At 46.2% G+C, this 13,414-nt stretch overlaps 1 protein-coding gene across 8 annotated transcripts in view; it reads right to left on the bottom strand.

Annotated features, from left to right (window-relative positions):
* The window catches only part of NRXN3 (neurexin 3), a 1,701,263-nt gene that overhangs the window by 1,525,199 nt on the left and 162,650 nt on the right, over positions 1 to 13,414 (bottom strand). The gene's annotated exons all lie outside the window — the stretch shown is intronic.

Raw genomic sequence — 13,414 nt, 5'->3', positions numbered from 1 at the left:
GGTCTGATTTACAAATGACCTTTTAAAGAAATATAACTTTAGAGTGAAGTGACGTTTACCTCCATAAACTCTCCCAGGACACTCCAAATGCTTTTTTGTATGAGAAAACAGAACTTCCGGATTGTTGCAGGTTTATTTTATCCCCCTCTGAATTTCAGTCTCTACCTCCCCTGGGGCCCATCTCTGAGGATACAGAAATTGCCTATTGTCGGGAACCAATGTCTCTGCAAATGTAGTCTCTCTCTTAGTCCCAGAGCATGGAGGCCTCCACACTCTCAAGGCCACAAAGGCACACATAAGAAGAGTTTTGCAGATTTTTTTCCCTTAGAATCTTTTTTTCTCCAGTCAGGAGAACCGCCGAGTGAAAAGCAAACTTGAGTGGGAGACCTGGATTCTCAGGCTCCCCCCTCCCCCTTTCCCCAGCACTGCAGGCTAGACGAGCAACTGAACCTCTCCCCATCTCAGTTTCCTCCTGTATAAACACAAAAACACACGAAGGACAAGATCACCTGGCAGGTCCTTCGAGACCTAAGAATCTAGCACACTTTTAAGACAGAGAGTGGGATCTGTCCTCCCCAGTCATGAGCAAGTCAGAAACTCCCAGGCAGATCACAGCCTCCTTCCAACGGACAGAGCAGCTGGCTCGCCGTGTTGAGAGGGGAGAGCTGCGAGGAGGAAAGACAAGACTTCCACCCTTCTGCAGGTGGAAGGAAAAAGGAGTGGCCACTCTGGGAAGTTTTGGTCAGTGCAAACCAAGACGGGTGAGAAGAGTCACATACAGGGTTGAGGAGGCCACAATGTCTTCTCTCCGTGAGGTAGAGAAAGGTGATGTCTGACTTCTGTAGCTTCCCAGAGCCTTCCTGATGGCAGCAAGCTCTCCAAGCACGGGCCCAGCAGCCAGCTGTGTGCTCTCTGCTTGCATTTAGGGCTGAGGTGTCATAGAGGCCTGCAATCTCTGAGACTTTCTCTTTTTCTGATTATATCCTCACTCACTCCCTCAGCCAAGTGCAAACCTCTCTTATCTCAAGACCATATCTGAGATGGTGAAAAAGCCAGAATTTGCTTTTTGTGCTCTGATTTTCACACAATGCCTGTTGAAGGTGCAGATGGTAAATGTCCCCAAGGAGCCCAGTAAGGAAACCAGGTTTCCCCAACAATGGTCATGGTAGTCTTGGACTTCACCAGAGCTCTCAACAATCACCAGAAGAAGGTAACTGATGGTGCTGGATAGCGGTGTGGGTGGAGCTTTTTAAAACACTGCGGTGTCTGCTCAGGGTTAAACACATAGACTGATGCACAGAAAAAGAACGCCCTCAAACAAGGACCCACGGAGGATCTGGGTATACAATGAAGGGAGCACTATAATTACGTGGGTAAAGGATGGACTGTTCAATAAATGTTGTGGGGTAATTGACTTTTAAAGGAAGAAAGTAAATAAATAGAATTCTATTCCCTATGTCCCTTACCACATGTGAAAATATACTGTTGCATTAGAGACCTAATGGGCAGAAGCAAAACTTTAAGACTATTAGAAGGATATACAGGGTCATGCCTACTAGCTTTATGACATTAAAATAGTAAAAGATTTTTTGGACAAGCCATAAATAACATCTCATGGAGGGCCAAATTAATACCTTTGCAGCATCAATTTTTTGGAAACCTCCTTTTAGAAAAAGATATCATAAAGTTTGAAAATGAGATAAAATGAGAGAAGATATTATTTATACATATATACACACATACATATTTTATATTTTATATACACATGTGCATGTATGTATATACAGAGAGAGGATTGATAGAATATATAAAGAACTCTAACAAATCAATTAAAAAATTGGATGAAGGCAGTCAAAGGCACAAACTTCTAGTTATAAGATAAATAAGTGCTGGGATGTAATGTACAACATGATAAGTATCATTAACACTGCTGCACGGTTATATATGAAAGTTGTTAAGAGAGTACATCTTAAAAGTTATCATAAGGGGCATCCCTGGTGGCGCAGTGGTTGAGAGTCCACCTGCCGATGCAGGGGACATTGGTTCGTGCCCCGGTCTGGGAAGATCCCACATGCCGCGGAGCGGCTGGGCACGTGAGCCATGGCCGCTGAGCCTGCGCGTCCGGAGCCTGTGCTCCACAACAGGAGAGGCCACAGCAGTGATGTTGTACACCATAAACTTACACAGTGCTTATGTCAATTATATCTCAACAAAACAGGAAGGAAAAGAGTTGCAAGCCTCCCGCCCCCGACACCAAAATGAGCAAATGGTATAAACAAGTAACCCACAGAAAAGGAAACTTTAAGGCTAATACACATGAAAAGTTGCTGAATATCTCTGATAATTAAAAAAATGCAAAGAAAAATCATTCACATAAGAGTGGCAATCTTTATAAGGCCCATAATAACAAGTGCTGCAGAGGACATGGAGAAAGAGACTGTCCACTGTTGGTGGGAGTTTAAACTGATACAATCAAATCTGAGAGTCTTTGGCAGAATGTGCTGAATTGGAAAATGTGTCTTACTTAAGACCAGCAATCCCATTTCTGGTATATATCCTAGAAAGACCCGCGTACATATGCACAGGAGAAGTGTGCAAAATGTTCACGTTGGCTGAAATGTTTGTAAAAGCTAATAACTGTAAACATTCTAAATGTACACCAATACAAGAATGGATACCTATTCATATGATAAAGTACTGTTCAGTAGACAAAATGGATAAGCTAGAGCTAAACGTGTCAACGCGCGCGCGCACACACACACACACACACACACACACACCAATTCGCAGGAAACAATGGTAACCATTTCCATAAATACTACATAATGTTTATGAATACTTAAGTATGAGACTAACATAGAAAAGTTTGAACTGTAAGGACACATACCAGATTCTTAACAATGGGTGGAACTAAGCAGAGAAACTTCACCTGTAGTTTTTAAATTTTTGTAACAAAAAACAGATCTGAAGCAAAGGTGACAAAATGTAAATATTGTATTTATAACCAAGGAAAGCAAAGCAAATAATGTTCTCATATTGAATGTAAACCCTCACACCCTAAATATGTCTACATTCTATCTCCTCCATCTCTGCCTGGCTCAGACTCTCTTCTCGGACAGGCTGTTACTGGTCTCCCTGCCTCCAGTTTCCACCTCTACAGTGTCACCAGGGTGATTTTTCTGAAATATAAATCTTTAAAAACTATAAAAGGAAATTCAAATCTAACTCTCTTAATACAGACCCTTAGCCTTCAAATAAAATCCTAGCTTCTTTGCACGGTATACAAAGGCCTCCATAACCCAGGCTCTGCTTCCTTCCCTGGCCCCAAAAGCCACAGTCCCTGCCTTCGCCCACAAGCACACCCCGTGCTCTGGCCACACTGCTGTCCCAGAGCCCCAGCTCCTATGAGCCTTTGTAGAGCACTCTCCTCTCACTCATCTCTCTCTCCACTTAGTTTGCTCTTCAACACTGGGCTCTGGCATCACCTCTTGCCTGCATTCGGGGCTCTTTCCCCAGCCTCCCAGAGAGCCCTGTTCAAACCATTTCTGCAGTTAGCACATCACATTCTAATCACCCTCTCCCCAGGGAGACTGCAAGCTTCCAGTGTGCAGGAACCACGTCTCATAAAGCTCCTTCCCTTGTGCCTCAATGAATGCTCAGTAAATTGTGTCAGATTAACAAATTAAAATATGCAAGCATACAGAAAACACCCAAGGAGCACAAGGCATCATCCTAAAAGTGGTCTTATTCATTCTACAATGACTAGGAATAACACTAATAACAATACCCTCCTTTGTGGGGTATTTTTAATGCACTTGGTAGGCCTTGAAGGAGAACATAAACTAAGGATGGGACATAAGCCTGTCTTCAAGGAGCTTCCAGTCTTGCTGGAGAGATACTATCAAGACATAAAGCCTCTAACTAGACGTGGGTAACTCAAATCTAAAGTAAGACCCATTTCCAGCAGATGTCTAAAGCATTTAGACATAGAGTTGCTCTAAAATCCACAAGAGGTAGGAAACAAGAAAGAAGAGAAATGGGGAATGAGAAAAGAAGAAAAGGCCACAAAAGTACTCATGCTCATTCCAAATGTCCCAGCGTACTGCCTGACGGGAGTAGACCCTGAAGGCTGGAGCAGGCCCAAATCAGGTCGGAGCCCCCGTGGATGCCTGCCTGTCAAAATGCCCTGTATCCCCAGGATTAATAATTTACAGAGAAAGGGGGCTGGCACTAGCTGGCAACTTGGCCAGACAGCCCCAGTTCTTCCCCTGCACCAGGGCTCTGCAGTTCAAATCAATATTCGTTAGCCCGCGGAATGAGCTCGTTTCACGCATGTTCTAATTAGACAATGGAGATTATTACAAAACACCTGCAATGTTTGTAATCATTTAAAATAATGAGAATCAATATTAGCTTCCAAAGGCACCATATGGTAAATGTTCATTCCAGGCATGTGGTCCCTGATATACTCTCAATGCTTCAAAACTGATCATTAACATTTTTTAATTTGCAAGAAGTTGCTCCTGGTTAATGAATTGGCTGCCTGTGACTTCCTCTAAGTGATCATTTAATTGTAACACGGCCTCAGTACCCACCGGAGCTCTTGGGGTCTGCCTCAAAGGACATGCTCCAGAGTCAAGTACACGCAAACATCCCACCACCACCACAGGGCACTTCCCAGGTGTGTGATCTCCAAGCCGCTGAAGTGGTGGCTCTCAAGTCACCCAGAGAACTTGTGAAATACAGAATGGTGGATCCCATCCCAGAGTTTCTGATTCAGCAGGTCAAGGGAAGGGGCCTGAGATTCTGCATTTTCAACAGGCTCCCAGGTGATGCAGACGCTGTTGGTCTAGGGACCACACTTTGAGAAGCACTTGTCCTACAGGCTGACACCCAGCCCCCACTCCAAGCGAACACCTTCCCCATCGGCAAGAAGCACCCAGGAAGGGTAAAGATTGAGGCAAAGACTTAAGTTTCCTCCATGTTCCCTGAGCAAACTTCCAGGCCACATCTAGTGAGATGGGCAGTGGGCCTCATGGCACATGTGTTGAGCCAGACGCTACGCTGGGCACTTCCACATGTTGATTAATCCTCACCACAACCCAGTGGAGGAGGTGCTACCACCACATTTGACAAAAGAGGAAACAGACACGGGATTGTCCAGTGTCAGCCTGGCCTACCCATGGAGGATTCTAATTCAAACAACGGTTTTGTGCCTCCAGTCCCATGTTTCATCCACAACTGTCCAAATGAGCAGAGAGTAAGTGTGTACCACTTCACTCCTCACCCAGAGCCTGTTTTATCCCATTACCTGGACTCTCCTAACCACAATGGGATGCAAGGTGGGGAGGCTCCTTTACCCAAGCACACAGATCGTGCAAATTCTCAGAACCAGGCCGGTATTTACTCTTTTCCCTTCTAGCCTGGTCAGAAATACTTCCCTCACCATAATCCGAGCACACAGCCCCTTCTGGTGCTTTGCTTTGACCTCACTTCTCATCTGCTAGCCTCCTGCTTCTCAACTTTTAACGTGCACAGGAATCACCTGGGGATCTTGTTAAACTGCAGCCTCTGAATGCATAGATGCGGGACGTGCCAAGAAGCAGTATTTCTAACCTGTTTCCTGTTGGTGCTGATGTTGGCCCCAGGTGATGCCGATGATTAGTTCTGTATCAGCATAAACACAGAGGACCTGGTGCGGGAGGAAACATGAACCTTGGAGCCAAACGCATCTAGGTTCCAATCACCTCCAATGTGTTTTCCCTAGAGCGATTTACTCAGCCTCTCAGAACTTGTTTCCTCATCCCTAAAATGGGAATAACACGTATCCCATAGAATTATGAGATAAGTAACATCCGAAACGCACCCATCATCCCAGCACCCTTTTGCCCCTCCACAAACACCCTCTGCAACTACTCCACCCTCTTTGATACCTCCCTTCTCTCACTTCCTACCACCCAAGCTTATGAGCCAGGGAGGTCAGACATTTTTACCTGGTTTACCAGTGAGGAAATCACAGGCTTCTGATAGACTTAAGTCCATAGCCAGCCCAAGGCAGGTCTCAAATACAACCCAGGGCTCCTGATTCCAAGCTGAATGCTGATTCCAAGCTGCACGCTGTCTCCCATGCCCCAAGGACCGAGGCCTCAGCAGTTCCAGTTTGGTGGTAGAGAAAACACATGAACAGAGTCACCACACGCCAAGATCACCAGAGCTCTGCAGGAGTCCTAAAGAAGAAATGAGTGGCTCACACTCACCTTTGGTTATCTGGAAATAGAAATATCGGCAGTAGGGGAGTGGAGGGGGGAAGTGTGCAGACTTCAGCACGACAACAGCTGAGAAAGTAGTTATACACTGTCTTATCTCTAGCTGGAGCTCTATTCTCATCCACGCCGTGAGCGGGTAAAACACTCCTTGGCATAACACACAGGACACATCTTAGCCCCAGGCAGTGAGCCCAGAGAAACGTACAATATCAAAAGAAGGAAAACAGATAAAACTGAAAAATCATAGGTAGGATTTATAGCAAAGTTTGCTCACGGGCAGGTGAATTCACTAGGCTCCCTGAGCTTTCTTTTTCTTCTTCCTTTGATGTTTTAAAATACATAAGACTGTTGTTTTAAATCATCCCATAAAACATCGCCTGCTACAGAAGCTGCAATCAGGCATTCTCTCAGCAACCGCCTTTGTCACTGAGCTAGTAATTCACAGCAATTGATAAACTTTTTCAAAATGCTGTGAACGTAACTTCAGGGGGTTAATAAAACAGCTTTCTACTCCTCTATTTCTTTCCGTTGATAATTTATTCAAATTGTAATTGCCCGTAATGTGCACCCTCTATCACATTACTGCTCACACACCATGCACTCTCCCTCACCATCCATCACCCCAGCTGTCAGCAAAGTCCTCCTTCCTGCCCTGCACACAAAAATGGGACTGCTTCTCTTCTCACATCTAGTGGACAAGCCCCTGCCTGCTTGCCACCCTCTCCTACCCCCTCCCACTGATGTCCTAAATGGAGGATCCCACTGGCCCCTGCCCACTTGCTGGCAGACGTTTAGTCTCAGGGCTATCCATGCCCCAACCACGTGTCTTGTGGCATGGAGGTTTGCTGGGTTAGGTGGTTTGGGCAGAGTTACCTGAGCTTGTGCAGACGGTGTAGTAACAGTGCAAGGTTCTCCTGGCTAAGGGGGGTGTTGGATGAACCAAAGATTCGAGAGTCAGAAGACTCCTTCTCATCCTAGCTGTACTGTGAATTCTGTGTGAACGTAGGTAACCCAAGTACCCTCTCTGAGCCTGTTTCCTCACCTAGAAAATGGAGGCCGTGATACCTGCCCTCTCTATTCCACAGGACCGCTGTGACTGTTCCAGAGAATGAGATGATTTCTCAGGCTGACTTTGACTCACACAAAGTCTGACATTTCCTTCCATTTTTTCTCCCAATGGAAAGCAAGTTACTGTGTGAGGTATTGAGGTAGGCCTAGGACCAGGGGACCAGGTGGGGAGGGAGGTTATGAAGGTGGGACCGATCTTCTAGGAGGAGATAAAAAGGATACTGAATTCGTCCTAGAATTGGCCCAGTTGTTTGGTGTTGGGCAGATGGGTATCTGATTCTGGTGACCCCAAGATGGCAAAAGCAGAGGTCAAGGCTGCAGCCGGACACCAACCAGTGGCCCTGATGCCTTCTGGGCACTGGGCAACAATGCATCAGACGATGCTCCTTTCCCCTACTGCTCCTGTTTCAGATCTCGGTGTGCGTCAGCAGTTTCAGAGCCTCATTACTGAGCGGGCACCAATGGCCTCTCCTCTCCTGAGCATCACCTCTTAAGCTCCCTAGATGGTCCGGAGGACAGAGTCACAGCCTTTAACAGCCTTTCCATATGATAACATGCGCACTTTCTCAGAAGTTCCTGTGTGACAAAACCCACCCCTGGCCCCGCAGAGTTACAGAGTAAGTACGATGATCAAGGCCTGTCTCCAGGGATCTGATGCACAGAAAAGCAGCATCCTTTCAACCCGTGGTATTTTCAAGTCCCAGCACCCGCCCCTACTTGTTAAAATTCCCAGCAACAAGTGGCAGCAGTAGGTTTGCCCAGCAGGTGCCTGAATGTAACTAAGAGGGGAGGGAAATCTCAGAAATCATTGCCAACAGACCTCCCAGGTCCCCCATTATCCCTTAATGGGCTCCTTTTTAGAACACGTGGGAGAAACCAACTGGTTTCCTGCATTCACCGAGGCTGAGAAGTGGCACTAAAACGAGGGGGAGGGGCAGAGAAGAGAAGTCTCTCCTTAAACCCCACAGTTAAGCTTCTGGCCCTTTGCCTGAGCCCCTGGGAGCCCCTAGTCCCTTAGGAAATGGCAGGTGTAGGAAAACGCTCTTTTCTGCAGCTGCTACCACTTACCACAAATCACTTATTTCATCTTCTTAGCAAGCACAAAGTGTATCCAATCCCACCAACTGCTTTCGCAAAATCTTAAGACTTTGCATTCTCTGGTAGGACTTCTTTCCGAAGGAGATTGCCTTCCTCGTGCGATTCACATTAGCAGGCAGTCTGTTATTAGCTTGATATTTTATCTCTAACACTGTGAGAAACATTGCTGCCATAAACCCGGGTGCCCTTAGTAAAAGCTGAACTTCTTGGCAAAACGTAATAAAGTGAGGAACGATGAAAGCATTTGGCTACAAATGCGGAAGCAGCAAAGACAACAGCCGCCCCCCAAGGCTGGGCTACAGGCATGCGTAGGTCTGCACACGCGCACACGCAGACGCGCGCACGAACGTGCACGTGCACGAACACGCACGCACACGCCCTCCGTGTCACGTTGCGTAAACACTGCCACGATCCCCTTTTCTCTTGCCCTTCCTGAGCCATTGCGTCCCAACCCAGGGCTCTTCAGTCCAAGGGTCTCATTTGTTTATTCCTGAAAACGGATGGATCCAGGCTTTTTTTTTTTTTTTTCGGTACGTGGGCCTCTCACTGTCGCGGCCCCTCCCGTTGCGGAGCACAGGCTCCGGACGCGCAGGCTCAGCGGCCATGGCTCACGGGCCCCGCCGCCCCGCGGCATGTGGGATCCTCCCGGACCGGGGCACGAACCCGTGTCCCCTGCATCGGCAGGCGGACTCTCAACCACTGCGCCACCAGGGCAGCCCCAGGCTTTCTTAACTATGCCAAGGTTCAGAAGGCAGAGGAAACGCCCGGGGAGCTTGGTAAGGATTCAGATTCCCAGCCCCCAGCCCCTCCGGAGATTCTGAGAGCAGGATGGGGTCTGGGAACCTGCATTTGTAACAAGCGTCCCATGAAGAGCCAAGGGGGCCGGACTTGGGGGCAGGATAACAGACAGGGCCCCGCCCCTGCACCACCATTGAGTGAACGAAGCAAGGCCGACTCAGTCCCTATTTCAAAAGATTTGGTTGTCCAAGTGCCCCAAAAGGCCTCAGGTCAAAGCAGCCACATGCGGACAGCAGCTTCTGCCAGCCTGAAGGCTGGTGCCAGGCCAACTTCTCAGTATCTGTCTCGCGTGCAGGAGGAAGGGAGGATGCTTGCTCGGTTATATTAATGAGCACGTGCTGTCAGTCAGTGGACACGCCCAAAGGAATTTTAATAAAGACAGCATCTCTTCCTCTGGCTTTGGCCACCTATTTAAGAAACGTTGCTACGTGAGAGAATCCTAAATGCCGTAGCTGGTGGTAAATGGTGATTTGGCTCACAAAGGTTGACGGACTCCAAGATGCCCAGGGGTAAGAGTGTTGGGTGTGGTCCTCACCCACCAACTGCTTCTGGTTGTGAATAATGAAAAGAACACAAAACCACAAGCTGGACACGCAGTGAACTAGCAGCATGCCTTGACGTTTTTAACGGGTGGTTCTTTGCCCACTGTTGAGGCTGGAAGGAGAGATGAGGGGGGATCCACCGTGATGGACAGTGAGCCTGCTTGGAGCCAAAGAGGTGGCATAATGCTGTGGTTCTCGACCCTGGCTACACAATGGAATCATCTGAGGAATTAAAATGTAATAGGAACCACTAACCCTAGAGATCCCAACTCTGTGAGCTAGGGTGGGGCGGGGCAAAGGTATTTTTTTAGGGCTCTTCAGATGATCCTAATGTGCAGCTAGAGTCAGTCATCACTGCCTAATATAATTTCCAGGGAGTTTAAAGCTGGACGCTCAAGCTTCCCTGAGTTGAACCTCCTGGGGAACTTTACAATGTATTGATGCTGGGGTCCCACCCCAGAGAATAATAGGTGTGGGCTCTTTTAAAATATCCCCAGGTGATTGCAGTGTGCAGCAGAGGAGGAGAAGGGCTGGCTGGAAGACATTTCATGCTGATGGCTGCCTGTCCTTTGCCTCTAGTGTTAACCAGTGACCTAGTGGGAACCTCCGGATTTTGAATCAAGAGACTGAATTTAAGCCTCGGCTTTGTCCAAACTTGCTGTGGCAACTTGGAAAGTCATTAACACTCTAGGCCTCGGCTTCCTTGTGATCCTATCTCACGAAACTGGTGTAAGAATTAAATAAAATCATTTGAAATCACTCTAAAAATAGTGACCTGCTACATAAATATTGTTGTACCCTTTCTTAGCCAAAAAAAAAAATGTTTCTACAGGGTTTATATCGAAGCAGGCAGGGAGAGCATGTGCTACGAGGAAGCTGACCCCACAGGCAGATAATAGTAACAACGATGATGGTTAAAATGCACTTTTCCACCATTCTGTAATTTGACTTCACCCCAGATAGAACTGTGAGATTATGATGTCCCATATTAGAGAAGAGGAAACAAAGGCTCAGAAAGTTCATCTCTCAAATAGCAGAAGCAAAATTCAACTTGGTTCTGCTGGTTTGAGACCCCAAGTTCTTTCCATTATACCCATGGTTCTCAAACCTTACTGTGCAGCAGACTGTGGGACGCCGCCCCCGAGTTTCTGATTTTGTAGGTCTAGGGTGGGGCTCGAGAAATCTGCATTTCTAACAGTTCCCAGGTGATGCTGTTGGTTCGCTGACCACACTTGGAGAACCACTGAACTACACCAAACCTTCTTTGGTGGTAGAGAATTGCCCTGCAGAATGAAACAACTATGCTTGTGGCAAAAGGGGGGGCAGGTAGGAAATGGGGAAAGAAATGGACAATCTAAGTGTTATTAACTGCACCTCCCCCTTTTTTAAGCATATAAGGAAACAGGCTCAGTGAAGTTAAATATCCTGTCAAAGACAAGCATCCCACTATACCAGGGAAGGAGGCCAGGAAAGGGCTCCTAGAAGCTGGAGAAAATACCAGGGAAGGCTTTGGTGCCATGGACTCATAAATAATTAAGGGTCTAGAGGGTTTGAACCCCATTAGCTTTCTGGACAAGTCAAAACAATTCTCTAAACCACAATTTAATTTTCTGTAAACTTGAGACAATGAGAGAACCTGTCTCGCAGGATTGCTGTGAGAGCATTTAATAAGATAAAGAATGTGAAATATACAGTTTAACTGACATTAAGCACCCAATAAATGTTAGCCATTACTTATACTCATTATTGTTATTACTGTCACCATTCAAACCACTGTCACCACCAACAAGCACCCACTGAACACCTAATTGTGTAGAGGGCTGAGAAATGTGGCCCAAAGAAGCAGTTCCCAACCTGCATAGACGTCAAGGCTCTGTTTTTGTCACTTGTTGCAGTGTCTACGATTTCAAGTTCAAATAAAATAAAATGGATATTCCTTTGAGACTCTTTTAACCGTCTTTGAGTTCAGGGGAGATGTGTTGTCACCAAATCGTTATAGTGGGAATTGATCATCTGAGAGCTCACTGACTTTCTCCCTCCCTCGCTCTACCGTGGTTTGCCTGGAACTGTCCTTGTTTTAGCAATGAAAATCCCACATCCCGGGAAGTCTCTCTGTCCCAGGCAAACAGGACAATTGATCAAGGACTGCCCTTTCACACACCTGAATACTCTTTAGTAAGATGAATATTTTAATTATCAACATTGGCAAGCATATTTTAAAGATGGAGAGCAATGTAAGGACCACCTGTCCTACCCTAGACAAAAGTATAAATGAGTTATAGCCTCAACTTTCCTGTTCCGGGGTCCTGTTCTATTCTCCTTCAAGAAGGATCCTAAATACATTTATTCTGGGATGTAAAGGCTGTTTATCAGCTTAAAAGGATTCCTAGTTCAGGCAATTTGCATTTCAATGGAGAACCAAATATTAGCTGAAGACTTGAAGTAATCGTGAGTGGAGAGAGATTTGTAGTTGAGGATGAGAGATTTAGGGCAATCCTTTCTGAACCCCTGAAATTATAGACTTCTAGTACAAGGGATACAAGTCTTCCCTTCCTTGCACAAAGGATTCTCATTAGAGAAGGGGGCACATCAGAATCATCATGCTCAGGGGGCAGCAAATTACTGCCTGCTTGGCCAAATCCTGTCCACCATCTATTTTTGTAAATAAAATTTTATTGGAACACAGCCATGCTCCTTTGTTTACATACTGTCTATGGCTGCTTTTCTGATACAACACTGGAGTTGAGTAGTTGCAACAGAGACCCTATGGTCTGCAAAGCCAAAAATATTTTCTCTCTGGACTTTGTAGACCAAGCTTCTTCCAAGTGTGGTCCATGGGCTGTCATGCACATCACCTGGGAGCTTATTAGAAAGGTGGGATCTCAGGTCCTACCCAAAACCTTCTAAATCAAAATATGTATTTGAACAAAATCCCCAGGTGATTCATGTGCACATTAAAGTTTGAGAAGCACTGGCCTAGGAGGATTTTTCCAAATATCCATGTCTTGGACTACAAATTCTGGAGGCCAATTCACTCCTGCAGCCTCCACCCACGCCCCCATGAGAATCTCTCCCTTGGAGAGCCACTGTTACCACAAGGTAGGGTTGTGAAATAAAACATAAACTGCCCAGTTAAATTTGAATCTCTAAAAGGCAACAAGTACTTTGGTGTAAGTATGTACCAAATATTCCATAGGATATACTTATAATAAAAGAGTTGTTTATCTGAAATTCAAATTTAACTAGACATCCTGTATGTTTATGTGCTAAATATCGCAACCTATAAACTGGGGGCTTGATAATTTGCTGGGACAGCTCACAGGACTCAGGAAAACATTCTACTTACTATTGGTTTATTCTGAAAGATACAAGTCAGGAACAGCCACATGGAAGAGATGCATAGTGCAAGGTATGAGGGGAGGGCTGCCCCACTCTCCCAGCATCTCATTGTAGTCACCAATGCAGGAGTTCTCTGAACCTGTCCTTTAGGGGTTTTATAAAGGTTCCGTTACATAGGCATGATTGGTTAAATCGTTGACCATTGAGGACTAACTCGATCTTCATCCCCTCTCTTTTTCCTGGAGGTTGAAAAGTGGGGCTAAAAGTTCCAACTTTCTAATCACATGGTTGGTGCCTCTGGCA

The sequence above is a fragment of the Orcinus orca genome, chromosome 2 (genome assembly GCF_937001465.1).
Source record: "Orcinus orca chromosome 2, mOrcOrc1.1, whole genome shotgun sequence".
NCBI lineage: Eukaryota > Metazoa > Chordata > Mammalia > Artiodactyla > Delphinidae > Orcinus > Orcinus orca.
The sequence above is the reverse complement of the archived record's forward strand: the minus strand, read 5'-3'. Positions and strand labels throughout refer to the sequence as shown.